The 19211-nt window shown below is 44.8% G+C and overlaps 1 protein-coding gene across 11 annotated transcripts in view; it reads left to right on the top strand.

Moving 5' to 3' along the window:
* Nucleotides 1–19211, top strand: part of KCNJ16 (potassium inwardly rectifying channel subfamily J member 16) — a 499644-nt gene that overhangs the window by 439792 nt on the left and 40641 nt on the right. For 2 of the 11 annotated variants that reach the window (XM_084983838.1, XM_005674074.4), the window contains exon 1: nucleotides 11727–11819. The exons of 8 other annotated variants lie outside the window; for them this stretch is intronic. The gene's annotated coding sequence lies outside the window, so the exon portion shown is untranslated. Of the gene's footprint in view, nucleotides 1–11165; nucleotides 11364–11726; nucleotides 11820–19211 lie in introns of those variants that run through there. One more of the 11 variants, XM_084983836.1, reaches the window with a different exon arrangement.

Genomic DNA, 19211 nt, shown 5'->3' with positions numbered 1-19211 from the left:
TAGCAACCTTTAAAGATTTCCTTCACCTCTTGATAATATTTTATGTTACAACCTAAGGATAATTCTAATATCTAGAATGGCACTTCTGGAAAGCCATTATGTCAGGGAGCTCAGGTTATAGTTGAAAATAAGTGAATATACTAGGCTATTAATTTGCAAAGGTTGAGAGGTAGCAGAAGATTCCTCAGAGAGGAAGAAATAGATGGGAGCAACTTCTAAAAGGTGTAAAATAACCTTTCCAGTGCAAGTATGAATGTGTATTAGTTTCCTGAGGCCGTGGTAACCGGGTGGCTTAAAACAACAGAATTTTATTCTCTCCCGGTTCCAGAGGCTGAAAGTCTGGAATCAAGGCTGCTTTCCTCCAAAAGCTCGGAGGGTTCCTCCCACCTCTGCTTTTGTTACCAGCCTTCTCGGATGGGTGGACCCCATCTGGGTCCTTCCTTTGCCTGTTACAGCCCCCTTCAACCGAAGGAGACCAGGTTTGGCAAAGCAGAGCAGAAGATTTCTTCACTGATGAAGGACTGGAAAGGGCAGAGCTCATGCCCTAAAGCCACTTTCTCCCTGAAGGGAGGAAAGCAGGGGACATTTAAGGGGTCAGGGGCAGGTGCATCATCAGAAATGGGGGAAAAGGGTGGAGATTTCCACAAACAGCCATGCAGGCACAGTGCCTCAGATTCCCTTGCCCATGGCACGGATTGTGCCTGGCAAGGTACAGGTTCCCTGTTTGTAAAGATCTGAGTGCCATGTGAAGCAAAGGCAACTTGGGGACACTTCTAGGTTTTTTCTGCACAGGCTCTGCCCTTGCAGTTAGGCTGGAACTGGTTCAGGGCAGTAGACTGTCATGTTTCCTTTGAGGTTCAACTGGAAAACACCCGTGCCAAACCTCAGGTGTTTTAGAACAAGAATAGGAATAGGTTTAAGCAGAGATCTTTCAATTATGTATGGGTAACACCTCCATATTCACAGGACTTCTCCATTTCTATCCCATCTTCTCTTAAGGCCATCAGTCATCCTGGATTAGGGCCCACCCTAATGGAATTTTAACTTGATTTTATCTGCAAAGACCCTATTTCCAAATAAGGTCACATTCATAGGTACCAGAGGTTAGGACTTCGCAAATATCTTTGTGGGAGGACACAATTCAACCCATAACAGGTGGCTATGGCAAAGAAATGAGAGACGTCATACTTTCTTCAGAAAAGGATAGAAAAACACAGTGAAATGAAGAATGGCTTTACTTTTTTTTTCTTGACTCTATCACTGTGCTTGTAGTTTATGTTGGCCATTCTGGAATGATAAGATAATGCTAGAGGGAAACATTTATTTTCCTCCTTACTGTTTTGAGTCTTTTGTCCCTTTGGAGAGATATGGCCCGACTGTCCTTTTGTAATTTGCCATGACTATTGGAATTCGATTAGTGGTCAGTAAGCAGGTAACCTTAATGCTTAATAAACAAAATGGAAGAACATTATTTCACAAAAAGGAAAGGAAAGGCCAAATAAAAAAAGGGAAAATAAGAGGAGCAAGTAACCATGAATTGGGGAAGGGTGAAAGACATGCAGTATTCTCAGAAGTAGTTACCCTCTAGAGATGGAGAAAATAGGGATTTGAGTATTGACGCAATACCTCCTGACTCAGATTTTCTTCCATAACTTCTCTTGTGCCAGACAGCCATGTGTTCTGAAGCTTCCTCTATATTTTCCAGACTTCCTAGCCTAAAGAGAAATAACAATAGTAACATTTGCATTTACTTAAGACTTTGGAAAAAATCAAAGTGAAAATAAAAGTAACCTTCCAGGAGCGTCTGCAGGGAACAACTGACTCAACTGTCTTGGCTAAGGCTGTCTTTTGGTCCTTATTTTCATGGCAGCAATAGCACAATGTTCAAGCAATATTTCAAGGTGAGGTTGGAAAGCTGAGACTATCAAATGAATCTTTCTATGGAAGAAAACAGCTGGGTGCTGAAGAGGTTATCGATCAGGCAGTATGGCATTTGTAAATTTGAGAATGTTGCAGAAGTTGAAAGAACTTGAGCTGCTAACAGTTGCTGAAAGTGTGTGTTGTGTACACAGACACCACCTAGATTAAAAGAAAGGGCTGGCAAAATACTCCGATTGCCACACCAGCCATGCTGTACTTGACCAGCCAATGCAGGGATGAATGAGAGAAATATGGCCAGCAGAAAAGGCACGGACAATGCTAAAATAGTTTGCCTTACTTTTTGTGACTAAAACATATTTGAATTGGTTAATTTGACTAGGCAGAATTTATTATCTATTACCACCCCCTCCCAACTTAGAAGGCTGTTGCAAGAGTCATATCTGGAAGTAAATGCAAAGTGGGCAAAATGTCATGTGTTCAAGAACCCGATGCCTCCAACTCGTTCCAGTCTGTGAGTCCTGAGAGATGGCAGGAACTGTCGTTTCCAAGGTCCTATACTGCAAAGCCATGCACTTTCCCCACAGAAGATTGTTATCATTTAAAATTTGTTATGGTAGTTTTCATTAAAATCAGATTCAATTATAATTAAATCAACCCAGCTTTAATATATTGGCTAATAGATAATTAGATTTCTAAGAAAGCTAAGCTGCCTTGAAAAAAAAAAGAGTGATTAAATGCATTTTTTTACTCCTATAATAGGGGAGTCTGAGTAATTTCTTTTAGGGGGTTTATTCACAAATGATTCAGTTTAAAGTATTGTGTGGAGGTTATAGCTTCGAGAAGCGTATTTGTGTCAAGTAGCTGTCCCACTTTTCATTAACTACCGTATTGTACTGTTTATCTTGAGAGGTTGAATATACAAACAATGGCCAAGGTCATATATGACAATACAACTCTGACCCACAAGCTCTTTAGCAAATAGCCATGGAAAACAATTTTTTATAGCAGTGGGCACCAAATGGTCAGGAGTTGGTCTTTGACTTCTCGGGTCCCTATTTTTTCCTGCTTCTAACTCAGAACCAACCAAAGAAAGCAAAATATGCTTCCCAATCACCGAAGATGCCCCACTTCTAGTTAACTTGATTCCAGTTTCTCATGCCAATGGCCTTGGGTCTGACCATACCCAAAGCCCTCCTTTTAAAAAACAAGCAAACAAAAACTATAATGGTTTACCATTCATCTGCCTCCCTTTGAGTCTCTGCCAAACACACATGATAGTGGCTGACCCTCTTGCTGCAGCAAACTCTGAATGATAGTCCCTACTTGTTCTCATTTGGATGGCCTTTCTTTCTGCAATAATTATTATAATTTCTATCTAGAAACCTTTAAATGGCAAGATGAGGCATGGTCAAGTTTAGAAAATCATTTAGGGCCACTGGACATTCAGTGTAGTGCCAATAATTTTGAAAGCCAGACAGACGGTTCGAACTGGTTGAAATGTGGGTCAAGATTTCTTCGACCTGGTTCAGATCTGTGATAATCTGGCATTTGTAATATCCAGCCCTCTCTCTAGGTCAGTGCAGCAAGGGTCTTTACTGCTTGTGTCTCCTGCACACAGTCTGGTTTGGGGGGTTGTTTTCTTTGTGAAAGGACCTCATCTGTGATGAGTTCAAACTGGCTCTATTTCTGTGACAAGGTCTAATTTGTTTTATTAATTGAGAAGTATGGGCTCTTTGATTTTAGAATCAAAGCCAAAGATTTTCAGTTCTAATCCTATCAATAACTTTTATTCACAACAAGACTTTGGGAGAATCTATCCCTGTATTTGTCTTATTTAAAAATTAGGAGTTCCCATCATGGCTCAGGATTAACACATCCAACTAGGAACCATGAGGTTGCGGGTTCTATCCCCGGCCTCGATCAGTGGGTTAAGGATCCGCATTGCCGTGAGCTGTGGTGTAGGTCGCAGACGCGGCTCGGATCCCGTGTTGCTGTGGCTCTGGCATAGGCCGGTGGCTACAACTCTGATTAGACCCCTCGCCTGGGAACCTCCATATGCCATGGGAGCGGCCCCAGAAAAGGCAAAAAAAAACAATAACAAAAAAATTTGGTAGTGACATTAATACCTATCTTATGGGTTGCTTAAGAATTAAAACAGGGAGTTCCCATCATGGCTCAGCAGTAACAAACCCGACTAGTATCCAAGAGGACGAAGGTTCAATCTCTGGCCCTGCTCAGTGGGTTAAGGATCTAGCATTGCCATGGGCTGTGGTGTAGGTCGCCGATGTGACTTGGGTCTGGTGTTGCTGTTGCTGTGGCTGTTGTGTAGGCCAGCAGCTTTAGTTACAACTCCAATTTGACCCCTGGCCTAAGAATTTCCGTATGCTCCAAGTGTGGCCCTAAAAAGGCAGAAAGAAAAATAAGAATTAAAACAGATAATTTATGTAAAACTGTTACCAAAGTCCTAATATGTAGTATATATGTATCCAATAAACAATGGTTATGATTATCACATCAAAATAGCGGTTCCTAGTTCCAGATGAATAGTCCTTTATTTTTTGGGGGGTACACCTGTGGCATATGGAAATTCCCAGGTTAGGGGTGGAATCGGAGCTGCACCTGCCGGCCACAGCCACAGCAACCCAGAATCTGAGCTGCATCTGTGACATATACCGCAGCTTGTGCCACTACTAGATCCTTAACCCACTGAGCAAGGCCAGAGATTGAATCCGCATCCTCCTGGATACTAGTCGGGTTCTTAACCTGCTGAGCCACAACAGAAATCCCTCAATAGTCCTTTTTTGTCTGATGCGAAAACAGAACATTTGCAGGAGCAAAGATTTGCTGGTTACTTGCTGTTTTTTCAGATTGTATTAGGTATCCAGTAAGAGCTGCTGTAGGATGGCACATGTATTACATCCTATGGAGAATCAAGCTGATTGTCTTCATGATGCAGCTGCCGCACACCTTCGGCTCTACTGAACACCAAGCCTCTCGGAACCAGGGGGCTTTGGGGTTAGGCAGGAGAGGATATGTTTTGACCTCCGAGTTATCAATGGCCTCTACGGGTTAGGCAGGTTATAGCTAGTAACTTGCTTAAGATTTTTGGATGTAAACTGTACTTTTTAGAGTGATGGCAGATCTACACTGGAAATGTGTAGCTCCTTGGAGTTCCCGTAGTGGCTCAGCAGTTTAAAAACTCGATTGAACCCACAGCACGAGGCTGTGGGTTCAATCCCTGGCCTCACTCAGTGGGAAGGATCTGGCGTTGCTGCGAGCTGTGGTATAGGTTGCAGATGAAGCTCAGATCCCACGTCGCAGTGGCTGTGGCGTAGGCTGGCAGCTGCAGCTCCGATTCCACCCCTAGCCTGGAACTTCCATATGCTGCAGGTATAGCTCTAAAGAGAAAAATAAGAAAAGAAACTGTGCAACTGCAGAGGTGCAGTAAGGCTCATCACCAGCCAGCTGAAGAAGGGAGTCTGTTCTTTGTTTTCTTTTACATCCTGTTACAGTCAAAGGAAGCGTCTGACCCGGCAAAATGCTCATCCTGCAGACGCGACGTGTGCATGTTCGGTTTCTGAATCCAACAAAGGAAAAATTCCTGGGCATTTTATGTGTGCCTTTCTTAATATGATCCCAGGGTTCAGAATTAGCCATTTAATCCCAAACGAGACATGACCTCACTGGGGTTTGTTCCCTGACTCGATTTCAGAGTTCCACGCAAGGACACCGTCGGTTGCTCTGCTTATACACGCCTGTCCCCTTGCTGATGTCAGGGACTTGTTTGAGGGCAGGGGCGGGGGTGGGGGCGCTCCAGCAAATGTTTTCGGAACAAGTATTTGTGGGAAGTTCACTGTTTTTTGTCATAAAGGCCATTTTGTGGTCAATCTGGAAACCAAGATTGGAATGAGTTACCTCGTTAAAATCCTTAAATCAAAAAGAGTTTGTTTTCCTTGGTGAGTCTCAGTAAAAACTGGAGGGACAGGTCATCATAGGGAAGCGGGAAGAGCTCACGAGAGCACCTAGAACACGGTCTCCAAATACATGCATTCAGTTCAGTTCCTGAGGAAATGAGCCTAAGGTCAGGCCTCAGGGCAGCCCCACGTAACGTGGTTTCCAGCGTCCTTACAGTGACTATTTCACATGCTTTCCATTCTCTTTAAATCTCTGATCCGTCTCCTTTACCCACCATACCCTTATTTAACCAGGAAATAAAACCACCAACTTCTTGCTATCCAACCTATAGAGCTGATCGCAGCTATTCTTGGGTGGCTGTGGGGTGAGGATGCTGAACCCTGACTGCATGATGTAGGTCCCAGAACTTGTCCCTTTGGAGAAAGAATTCAGCAAAGAGACTGAGGGTAGTGAGGCAAATAAGTGTTTATTAAGAGAGAAGGTAAGTGTGGAGGAAGCACGGGCAGGCTCTGGGGGGTGGGGGTGGGGGCGCGGGGAGAGGGAGAGAGACGGACAGACAGATAGCGAGAAACAGCAAGAGAAGAGAGAGACCCGTGCTTTGGAGGTGACTTAAATCCCTTGCGTGGGGGATGTCCTTCTGGCTCCCTCTGGCCAATCGTCTTGCTCTGTCTGGCCCTGAGCCCTCATTGGCCTGACTCAGGCCGCTCGCCTGTGTGCACGCATCTTGAGCCAGGATGGGTTCTACCGCCAGGGTTTCTGGGAAGTTGACAGGGTGTGCTATGGTCTGATGCCCTCCTTTCGCTGGCCACTGAAGAGTCTTTCTGCAAGTGTGTGGTTCCACAGGTCACCTTGATCTCAAGAGTGAGAAATAGGTGGTCTCTACCTTGTAGCCAGGCAGGGCGCAGCTCCTCCTTGCTCCTGCCGTAGGCTTTATCGTGACGTTACCTGTCCACAGGGAACAGATTACGTTGCTCAGCCTGGGACCCGTCCATCTCCTGCTTCACAGCCATCCCATTCTTTCCTTGGAATCAGCCTTGACCCTTCCCCATGGTTTCCTTCACTGGGCATCTCTTTTCTCTTTTCCCCTGCCTCCCTGATGGATGTATGACTCTTGAGGATTCAGATTCCCAAGTATCTCCTGAATCTCTTCCCTTTGCTTTATTCCCCTTAGTTACACAAGATCTTCCCCACGGCCCTCCCTGTCCGTTGTCTGGCCAGTCCATTCTCACCATCACTGCCAGGGTGCACTCTCTTAAGTACCAATGAGATTGCCTTACTCCCCTGATCGAAGCCCTTTAGTCCTGTCTTAGAAAAGTGAAATGCTTTAACCTGATTTGCCAGATGCTTCTCAGCACCGTGGCTCTCTCTCATGCTTCTCCTCATCCTAGATCCCACCATCAAGCCAAATAAACATTTTAATTTTTCTTGCTAACTCCTAGTTGGTGCTTACATAGTTTGTCTCAATCCCTTGCACTTACTATGATTAGGGTGAGGGTGTAAATTACCCCCTTGGGGAAGAATGCCTCCCAAGGAACTATGGCAGAATGGATGCACTCACTAAAGATCAGTCGTGAACTTTAAAGAAAGTAGGAGCCTGGCCAAGAGAGAAAAAGGCTGCACACGAAAATAAATGTGTTCAACAATAGAGTGTTAAGTTGATATTTATAGTTTCTTTAATGCATAACAAGAACTTCATAACTGCTTACTAAATTATATGGAAATATTTAAAAATTTAAATCTTTTTTTGGTGTTATCCCTCTTAACAAGCCGTCGGTTTTAAATCCAATTGTTTTTCATTCCATTAAAAAAATGGCAACTTTATTTAGAACTTAGTGGTATATTATAATTGTTTAGTGATTTATATATATATATATATACATATATATATACATAATTTAATGTATATCAGCTTTGCCTAATTTTATTTTCAGTATAGACACTAAAGATCAATTTTTCCCTGACCCAACTATTAGAAGCTAGACACTTCAGTGACTTTGCCTTTCTCTACCTCCCTCCCCCCATTCAGAGTAGTTGTGAAGTTGAATTTTGATGGAATTGGATCTTTGAAGTGGAATTTTGAGTGGAGCCTGGGCGGGTCACCCCAATAATTGTAAACTAAGATGTGTCACTTTTTAAAAGAGAATCAGAGAAAAGAAATCAGGATCTTGAGCAAATCCTACAATGAGGATGACCTAAAACATGGGTGATGACCCAGTGCTGCACTGGGATGGGCTGGCATCAGGCCGTGAAATCTACCTGTGCACCCGTTACTAACTCTGAATTGTGATATATCACGTCAGTAACTTGAAATCCAGCAGTGCTGGCGTTTATACTGCAGAAACTGGCAACGTCTCCAATCAGTCCTTTTTTCACCCCTCCAGAGAGCCCATTATTAAAATTCACTAGCACACAATTGCTTGTGAATAAGCCAAGCATATCAGCAGTCCTGGTTGACACCTGCTGTCTTGGTGACTCATCATCTTGGCTTTTGTCCCAACTCTTTCACTCTCCCAAGTGACAAGTTAAATAGCCACTGTACAAATCAGGAACACAGGAGGTTTTGGAGAGTTTTCACTGGAAGAAGTGAAGACTGACTTGAAAGTAAGAAGTAACTATGAGAGTCTTACCTTTTTCTTTCTTTTGTTTTTTTTTTAGGGCCGCACCCACAGCATATGGAGGCTCCCAGGCTAGGGGTCGAATGGGAGCCGAAACTGCCAGCCTGCACTGCAGTACTGCAATGCCAGATCCAAGATGCATCTGTACCCACACACCACAGCTCATGGTAACACCGGATCCATAACCCGCTGAGCCAGGCCGGGGAGCGAACCTGCGTCCTCATGGGTACTAGTCAGATTCGTCTCTGCTGAGCCATGGGAACTCCAGATTCTTATTTTTTTTTTTGTCTCAAGAACTGGCTGTTGGAAGTAGGACACTATTTGCAGAAGGACAGGAAAGTCTTATGAAAGCTATGAGAGACAACCAGCTGGAGAAATAATTTATTCAAACTCAGAAAAAGGAAATGAACCCAACATAAACTTTTATTATGTCTCATTGTTCAACTTTAAAATTGGATAATTATCACTAATTTGAGAGGAAGTTCATGCTAACCAATTTACGACTGCTTGATTTCTGAGTCCAAATGTTGAAATTTACTGGGATAATTTACTTTACTTTGGCACAGTTGGGCCAAAGAGAGGAAGGTAAGTCAGTAAGTTTCAAGTCACGTAGGCACACAGGCCACTGGAGAGCCCACCCTGTGTAGCGGGATGGAGACGCCTAGTTTAACAGTGCAAACCTCAGACACTTCTTCCTCTGGAGCCTGTGGTCCGGGCAGAGTGAAACCAGGACGCCCCCAAATATGGCTCCTGTGAAGTGTGTTTGGGTCTCTCCAAAAGCTTCCTTTCGGCAGGGGCTGAGGTTACATCACACAAGTTAGAATTCTCCCTTAGGTGTGGAAAATTACGTTGAAATACAGTTTTGCCCACTAACAATTGTGGACCTTGTACCACATGGAAGTCTTTTTCCTCTATTTCAAATTACTCTGCTGAATTGGTCTGATTATCTTATGGATTGTCCTAAAAATAGTTGTGTAGTTTTTCTCTAAGATCAGTGCCTTTCACTGACACACTTTGAGGCTTCCCGAACACTTCTCTGCCCGTTCCTTCAGCCATATCACTTCCTCCAGTGCTTTCTATTTTTTGTCTGACTTTTCACCACCCCGGAACCTTGACTTTCACCCACCAGCCCTTATGCACGTCTCTTCATCAGACTGTTACTTAACAACATTAAAATGGCAAATATTTCCTGACACTCCTAGAAGTGCTTTACAAATATTCATTTATTTAATTCTGCTGAGGGCTAAACAGAACAGGTATTTTTATTCTCTTTCTTTTACAGATGCAGGGATTAACACACCATATACCTAAATAAAGTAGCAGGAGTCAGGATTCAAAACAGCAGTATTCCCATCTCAGCTCTTAATCACCTTTTTTTTCTTTCTTTCCTTTTTTTTTTTTTTTTTTTTTTTAGGACCGCACCTGTAGCATATGGAAGTTCCCAGGCTGGGGCTCTAATCGGAGCTTCAGCTGCTGGCCTACACCACAGCCACAGCAACACAGGATCCAAGCAGCATCTGCAGTCTACACCACAGCTCACAGCAACACTGGGTCCCCGACCCACTGAGCGAGGCCCGGGATCGAACCCGCATCCTCATGGATACCAGTTGACTTCATTACCGCTGAGCCACAACAGGAACTCTCCAGACGCAGTTGTGGATCCAATAATAACATTCCATCCTTTCCCCATGATTTTGTAATGAGACCAAACAGGACACCTCTGCAAGTCTCCCAAAATAAATACTTACTTTAATAGAAATGACACACAAGAGTAATTATAGAACATTTACTTAATTAAAAAATTAGTAACTTGGAAACATCTTCTGTGACGAATTGTGTATCCCTCATATTAAAACAAAACAAAGAAACTCTCTCTCTGAAAAATAAGCCCCTCTCGACCTCCATCTTCCTTCTCATCCATCACCACGTTTTTCTACACCATTTGTTGGCAGAACTCCCTACAAATGGGATGCATATCACCTCTGCTTCTTCTCACCCTGTTCCCTATTATTGCTGATTTAATCGGGCATTTGACTCCAAAACTCTGTGTGATATCTTTCATCAAAGCCACCAGTGACATGGCGCGGCCACATCCAGAGGTCAGTTCTTAGACCTCATTTTGACCCATCATTAGTCTCTGACACAGGGGATCCCTCCCTTTCTCTCGACATGGTTTTCTTCACTTCATACCACACCTCACTGTTTTCTGTCTACTTCAAGCAATTCTCCTTTTCAAGCTCTCTTGTCAAATCTCCCTTATCGTCCCACCTTCAGATTGGGCTTCCCCAGAGCTTAGTCGTTGGAACCTTCCTCTCTGCTGACTGACCTCACTTCTCGTGTGTTCTCCTCTGTATTCAGGGTTTTAAGGACTTGGTAGGTACTGATAACGCCCCATCTTGTGCCTCCATTCTGGACCTCTCCCCTCACGTCCAGAATAGTAGATATTGTCACCGGACATCTTCATCGGGCTGTCAGCATATCCAGTTACCACCGTCAAGCCTCAGCCATTGAGTGCCCCACTTCAAAATGGCTTCTCTCCTAGTTTCATCATTGGTGCCAGCATTCACTCAGTTTCTTGTTAAATGCCCACATTTTCAGGACCAGTTCATTCCAAATTATAAGACTTCCCAATAGGTGAAAAATGGACGTTGAGTAAGAAACTTACTCCCATATCCCAAACCTAGAACAAACAAACAAACCAGAAACTAAAACCAGCTTCTCAGGAAGAAAAGTCTAAACTGTGTCCTCGAAGCCACCACTAGGGTTGTCCGTGGTCTCCTGGGGGCACACGGGTCCTTGGAGCCCAGATGAAAGGACATCGGGCAAGAGGCCGTCTGCCTTGGGTGTAAGATTACGCACAGTCAGACAGGGCGTGTGCTTGCATAGAAGATCTTTGCAGTGACCAGAGGAAGAACACGCTTGGGAGAAGTTGGACGAACCCTCAAGGTGTTGGTAAGAAAAGTCCCAGCTTTCGAGACATTGAGAAGCCGAAGAGCAACTTTTGGCCATTTTTGTGGCGTGTAGAGATCCTTGTTGAAGAAATGCGAAAGACAGAGAGATGGATGGGCAGGCAGGAAGGACATTTCTTCTTGATTCGTGTTTTCTGGAAGCCACCCTTGGCAGGGCCATCTACTACGTGTAGGCATGGGAACGAGTTAAAAAAAGTGTTGATTCACTAGAGTGAAGCAGAGAAAGCAGTGGCCTTTGTGTGTGGTGAATGTGTCCGGAAAGGCAAAGAGGCATGGGATGCTCCCGTGGGCTTTCTCATCTCCATGGCGGTAGGTGCTGAGAGCCTCCGAGAGAGCCCAGAGGAGCAGAGAGCAGAGTCCCCAGAGGTCTGGCTGCAGTGCTCTTATCAGATGAAAAGGACTCGGGGGTCTGAGCTGAACTTCATTGTCTGTAACTAAGGTAAGACCCTTTCGTGGGCTAGAGAGACTCACGCCTGAACTGTATGTGTTTGCTCTCCTGCTCGCTTGAGTTCCTATCTTTTTGTGTGTCTGTCTGCTGATAGGCACCTTTATGATGCCGTCTTTGGCTCCTCAGCCATGCTTGATTGTTGCACGGTCTGTAGCTGGGAATAGCCTTTTTTTCCCTCGTGCAGTCTCTGGGGAGAGCTGAACGAAACAGATTAAGAATGCAAGTGCCGTTTATAGATCAGTTAAGGGAAATAACGTTCAGAGAGAGACTTAAGAGCATGATGACTTAGCCAGCTGAACGCTACTTATTGACGTGGGATATTGTGGAAAAGGATGAGTCTTTAATTTCCTGTGGAAATAATCATTCATCAAACCATCTTTGTGTGTTTCTTCGTCATTCTTCCACTGTTCCAAGTGTCAACAAAGTGGCATTGAGGATCTGAAACTGTGTGATAAAATATAGTCATTGATTTGTAATTAATCACATCTCTGCAACTAAAAATAAAGACAGAAATACTGTCAAGACTTATTAGGGAGAAAAAACTGCTAAAAGGCAGCTTCGATAAATAGTAAGTTTCTCAAGCCCAAAAGGTATAAAATTGGGCTTTTTCTAACTTTGTTTCTCTCCTACTCATTGCTGTCTGTCTTTTGATTTGAATCTGGACTGTTGCCGTGGAGTAAATAACGTCTGTAACACTCCGTGGCTTCAGATTTCCATTTCTCTGGCGAAAGGAGCAGAGGCTAAGATAATGCAACGTGTCTACCTGGAAATTCCAGGATACCGTGGATGCATGGCCATGGGTTTAACCATAAATGCGTCTTATTTATAAAACTCTTTAAGCTTTTTTTTTTTTTTAAGTCCTTCCCCTTCCCTCTTTAATTTCCCAAGAGCCTGGTAATCATTCTGAGGATTCAGAGGGAGTTGGGGGCAATATTCCTAGAGGTTCTGAAAGTCCATAATCCTGAAAGTAGTGTTCAAATGAGCTGCTTTTGACCAGCGTGACCTTCCCAAGTCACTGAACCTCTCTCTGCCTCCTTTTCAAAAGCCTTTAATAATCTCTCTCTCTCTTAGATATCATTTAATCTCATTCGATAGGATACCAGGCACCTGGTGGACACAAACTAAATGGAGACAATTATTATCCACTCCCTTCCAGAGAGGAGGGAAACGCTGATTCAGACAGTGATAGTGGGTTCATAGCTAAGCTGAAAAGTCATCTCTCAAATGGCTCGAGTCCAAGGAACACACATCTCGTTCTTAGGTTTGAGAAAATACGAACCAGTTGAAATTTTGCCACCAGGAAGGTAGAATACCCACAATGTCAGAGGTGGTTCTGGCGATGAGGGCCAAACTGGACCTGCTTCTGGCAGGGTTCTCTGAGCAGCAAGCATCCACTCTCGGCTTGCAGGCATCCACATTCCAAGCTGCGGCCTCGCCTCTCTGACCAGCCCCATCTCATCAGCGACGCAGCCGGGGTCAGGGAAGATATTTGGGGATGGGCTGGCATGAAGGGCGCTGAGGGTCAAGAAGAGAGTCCAGGCCAGGGACATTCTTTCATGCGTATGCAGTTGAATGAAGACAAGTCAATCATTTCCCATTTTGATCTTTTTAAAAATCAAAGCATCTGCCTCTGTCATTGTCACCGTGACTGCTTCAGATCAGCTAAGGCAAAGTTCCTGTCTCATCCAGGTGAAGACGGCTGACATTCGTGGGCTACCTGCTATGGCACAGTGCCGTCTGATTGAACGCTCATAATTACCCTGTGGGGGGATGGGGATCAAAGCGGTAACATACCCCGTCTGAATCCACATGCTAAGTGGTAGAGATGCCTCCAGAAATGAAACCTAAATGGTTCCGGTAAAGGTACTATTTTGTTTGCACTGACATAAATAATATATGTGGCTTAGCAGGTTGTGGAAAGAACCTTATAAAGCCTTTCTGGGACCCAGACCATCAACCCTTGAGTCTGGTTCATCTGTAAGAGATGGGATGCCTGACCTCACAGTGGGAGTCAGGGCCACCGGAGCAGAGCGTGACTGATCTAGAAGCACTTTCTGCCCTTGGAAACTTCCCTGTCAGCCATTTTCCTGGGTTTTCTCTATTTTTTATTTCAAGAAACTCCACAATCCAGGCTGTTAGGGGTGTTTTGTTTTGTTTTGTATTGTTTGAATTTAGGACATGCACAAAAATACAAAATGAAGATAAAAACAGAACTGAAATAGAGTGTTGATGCAGCGAAAACAGGCACACGTAGCACCAAAACATGAGTCGGTATGAGCTTTCCCATTGGCATGAAACTAAGGCTCATAATTATTAAAATTAGAAATTAGACCCCAGTGTTTTTACTTTAATGAGAAGATGAGGTCTTTCTGACACTTCATTTTAATCCTCTGGGACAGTCTTTCACCACTGTTCATTTCAGAAAAGGGGAGTGAATGCTTATTTACTAGTTAATGAAAAAAATCACATAACATAAAACGGTGAAATCTTTGTGTTAAAGAGGCCTTCTGAATTACCTATCCAACTCATTAACACATTCTGGAAATTCTTCTCTAGTCTTCGAGCTGGTCATGCAAATTCTGAGTCGATCGGCCCAATCTTTACTAGAATACTAGAGATTCTGATAATAAAAAGTCCTCTTGATAGATCTATCAAATCTACTTCCCCATTAATTCTGTGGATCAATCCTAGCCCACCCTCTGCAGCATCGTCCAGCAGGGTCCCTTTCTTTACTGCATGAATGTAGATGTCCCATCTTGAATTCAAGAGTGTGAGCTACCTGGCCCAGGGGGAAGTTTTAATTATCTCAGCGCCTCTAGTTCAGGGTCAGGAACGGGAGCTGGTACTCAGTAAGGCTTGGAACATGTGGGTGTTTCTTTCTTGAGTATTTCCTTCTCCTTTGTTTCCTTTCCCATGTTTCCTGGCCCAGCCCTTCACTATTATAGGGACCTCTTAAAAGCAGAATATCCAGAAGTGAACATGATATTCAGATATGGTATCTCTCCAATTAGATAAACTTTTATTACTTTCACTGGAAGTTCTGTGGGGATGAAAAGAAATATTTTAGTTGAATCTTGGCCTTGATTTTCTGGGAAAGTTTTTTTTTTCTTTTTTTTCCAGCTCATTTGCCACCCCTCCCCTTCTCATTGCTCCTCTTGGCTGGCCTTCTGAACTTGACATTGATCAGCTTTTTCTGTAACGCTCTGCCTAGATTTCCCTACTGGGAATCTTTCTAATCCCTAGGGCTTCGGCAATTTGACCCCCTCCCCCACACCCTCTGCTACTGGTTTTGAGATGCGTCAACCTGTAGAGCACTTATGTGGCTCCAGAACACACCTAAGGGGACTCAGCCAGTATCTCCCACCGTGAGTGCTGCTCTGAACCTGTGCCCCAGCCCAGTGACTGGGTCTCCTCTTTTTTGTTGCTGAAATCAGATCTAGAGAACCACCTTCACCCCGCTTCTGCTTCTAACAGCTTCTCTCTTATTAAGGCTTAAAATGATAGCTCTACAGTGAGATGAATTTCTTGGACTCCTTTTTTCCAACCAGCATTTACTATCTGGGCGACCCCGGATGAATCTATCAAAGTTAAGTTTTAATTCTTCATCCTTAAACTAGAGAGGGTATGGATACCTGGTTCTCAGGGTTTGGGGGGAAATTAAACACGTTCCTAAGGCGCCTGGCACTTGAGGAGGGCTTCTTTTCAGGCTGATTGCGTATAACCCTTATCCTCCCTCAGTCTGGAGCCCAGATCCCGCATCCCAGCTCTTCACAAAGGGCTCAGTTACACAAAGGGCCACACGTCTTCAACATGCTTGCCTGACCTCCTGCTGCCCCACTCGCTTCCCCTGAACTCCCCAGCTCTGTGCTTCCCCTTCCTTCTTCGCCTCGGCCTCTCACTGTGTGACAAAAGCCCTGTCATTCTTTCTCCCTATGCTGTCCTCTAGCAACGCAACTGAATTCCTGTCCTCCCCCGATCACAGATGGACCTGTCTCCAGGCGCAACACATGCCCCGCTCCAGTGGGCAATCCTAAAGCCTTGGCCTTTGACCTTAAGGAGTCTGGCCATTCTATTGCCTGTTCGTCCACACATCTCAGCTTTGATAGCTAGAAAGGCATTACTCTCTTCTCCCTTAGCCCCTGCTCCCAACCACTGGCTTGCCCCTCTCAGCTCCCCAGGCCCACAGGCTGCAGAGCAGGAAACTCTACAGCAAGCACAGCCAGCTGCTCCCCCAGCTTTAGCAACGATCTCCAAGGCTGAAGGGCTCCGTCTGGGGCGGTCCCCCAGGTCCCTCCAAAGCAGGAGGCACTCCCTTCCACCTAAAAACATTCTCATGTCTCTTTTATGAGATGGTCGGTCAGCAGGGGCCACAAGAACAGACGGCATCAAGGCTCAGGAATAAAAAACTAAGTTCATTATTCTCAAAGGTCCTTGAGACAGAAGGTGCGGGGTGCAGCCCAGGACCACACGGGGCAGACACAAGGGTGGTCAGGAGGCAGAGACCTCAGCAAGAGAAGGTCAGGTCATGGCTGGCTTCTGTCAGGGTTTGCATGAGAAGGCAAGACGGCACGGGATGAAAGGCTGAATACTACTGGAGAGTTCTGGATGAGAAGGGCGGTTCCAGGTGCCTGATCCTGGGCCTGGGATGATTAAGGAAGAATGCCGTGTCCTTGGGCCCGCAGCCGCAGAGAAGGGTGTGGCTCTGCATGAGTTGATTCTGTACCAAAATCGTGTTCCGGGTTGGCTCCTTTTCCGTCTCTAAGAATTGGCCAGCTCTGGGAGGGACAGTTTCTCTGCAGCTAGAATAGTTTTCGGGTTGTTTTTGTTTTCATTTTAGGATGTCAAGCCGTAACTGACAAAATTTAAAATAGTATGAAAACAATATGAGAAAAAGTATATATACACATACATACATATACATACGTACACACACACACACACACATACACACACACATATATGAATGTGGCTGGGTCACTTTGCTGTATGGCAGAAATTGGCGCAGCATTGTAAATCAACTACACTTTAATTTTAAAAAAGTGTTTGCAATGCGTGGGAGTTCCTTCATCTGTGGTTTGACCTGACAAACAGACCCTCCTTTGTCAACAGTAAAATGATTTTTCTTTATGAGCTGCCACTGACATAAAGCTTTTTTAGTTTGGGGTCCCTCTCCCCTACCCCCACTCTTTCTGTATCTAATAATCACCATTATTATATGAGGTGGGCATATTTCTGGTCACTTGGTATGCAGAAATTCCCAGGCCAGGGACCAAACCCATGCCACAGCAATGACCTTAGCCACAGCAGTGACAATGCCAGATCCTTAACCATTAGGCCACCAGGGAACTCCCTCTGATCACGTTTTAAGTGTCCTCAGGAGAGCAAGGCAGTGTTCTGTGTACCTTGGTGTAAAGGCCTTTGCTTAGTGCCAGTGACTCATAAACAACCTAGAGCATGTGTGGAAGGGGGCTTGGAATGTTGATTCTCTAGTTCACAGGCCCGGAACCAGACACACACACACACACACACACACACACACACACACACACACACACACACACACCCCTCCTTTTCAGCTCTGAGTCTTTATGATGTGGATTAACCCGCCCTCCGTAAGAGGCAAGCTTCTGGCTGCAGAAGGAATTAATGCCACAGTCAGTCTGTGTTCTTTGGATCCGAGCAGGAGGAAGCTTTATCCTTGCCGCTTTCCTCAGGATGTTCTGTGACATCATCCACACTGGAGTGTTTTTCCCTTTGTGTTCCAACACTTTGGCTTAATTCCAAAGGGCATCCAAGGGCAACAGAGCTTCCCTCCAACCCACCCACGGGCCGTGGAATCTCACGACAGGGCACCTTCGTCTCCTCCCCGTGAAGAGGCGTCGCCCAGTTAGCTCTCACTGACAGCATTACCCCATCCCACCCCCACCCCAGGTCCGGGCTTCCTCTGGCTTCTTTCCTTGCTGACCCTCTTTAGACTGTCAGTGGTTCCATCAGGTGGTTTTGCTGCCTGACAGCCCCTGGTGCTTGTGTGGACTTGTGTGCACATCAAGGGCTGATCTTATCAGCACAGTGGGTGGACATCTCAGGAAAGCTGGAAAACAGCCACAGATACTGAAATACTTTCCCATGACCCATGTGTTTAGAGTTCCAGGAACTGCCTACAAGCTCCTTAATTCTAGAAAACCTGTTTTAAACCTGAGATACAAAAGCCAAGTGCATGGCATTCACCTTTATGCACCCTCTAGAATCTAGCTATCTCGTTGCAACCCTAGTTCTTTCGTTGTCTACTTCTATGATCCATAGTAAACAACTTCATTTCTCTAAGCCTTGGTCTGTTAATTTGCAACACAAAAAAAGATGTGATAAACATTCCAGGCGTGTTGTTAGAATTAGGGGAGAGTGGCAGAACTGAGCCCCTGAGAGAAGAGATCCAGCCAGATAAAGGGGCAAATGTCACTAGCAGTGGAAGCTGGGAGCACACAGAGCAACCTTGATGAGCATCACGAGTTGCCTATGGGCTGGACCTTCTGGGCTGCATCACTCTGAACTCGTTGGTGGTACCTTTCCACTTCCTGGCCATCACTTTTTAGATGGCTGAGATTTTGATTAGCACTATTCTAGTGAACTGATGGTAAAATCTTGGGGAAAGGAGCTGGGGGAGTATGCCCACAGATGAATAAGGTCACAAATCCCCACATGTCATTTCCATACAAGAGTGTCCTTTGATTCAGATGACAGGGATGAAGGACTGTGCAGGGGAGAAGTGGAGACCAGCTTTACTTGATGGCACAGGGAGAGCTATTGTGTTTCCATGCCGAGGCAACCTTGGGACCAAGAAGCAAATGGATGCTCTTGGTTGGTGATGCTGGGGAGGAATTTTCACCAGATTTTAATGTCATTTAGCCAAATACGAAAGACTAACAGGACAAATATCCCCTCGTCCTAATATGTCCCCTCTCTTGAATGACTGTGGATATGGAAGCTGGCGTGGGTGGAGTCACAAGATGTTAAACATTTGCCTTGGAGGACTGACTTGTAATTTTTTTTCAGTGAGGGAAAAAACATTTGTCTTTCTATAGGAAAGTTGCATGAGATTGGGGACTTCAACTTGTCAATGATATTTGTATTTCTCAGTGGAAAAGCCAATACTCTCACCCTGAACTCTGTGAATGATAAAAGCTGTTTTAATTCATAGCATATTCTTTCTGTTAAGATTTAAACTTCTACAGTACTGCCAGGATTCATCAACTGAATGAATTTTTCATAAATGTTATCTGCCTCACATGGGTGCAAAGTGGCATTGTGATTAAGTTGAAGCTAAACGTTATTTTATTACCGGAGAAAACATTCTTCTCCGTCCCCTCCTCCAATCAGCCTCAAATC

The sequence above is a fragment of the Sus scrofa genome, chromosome 12 (assembly GCF_054392235.1).
Source record: "Sus scrofa isolate SSC_HxYL_T2T_F1_AM1 chromosome 12, Sscrofa_HxYL_maternal_Yorkshire_Landrace_v2.0, whole genome shotgun sequence".
Lineage (NCBI taxonomy): Eukaryota > Metazoa > Chordata > Mammalia > Artiodactyla > Suidae > Sus > Sus scrofa.
This window is presented reverse-complemented; position numbering and strand designations above follow the sequence as displayed.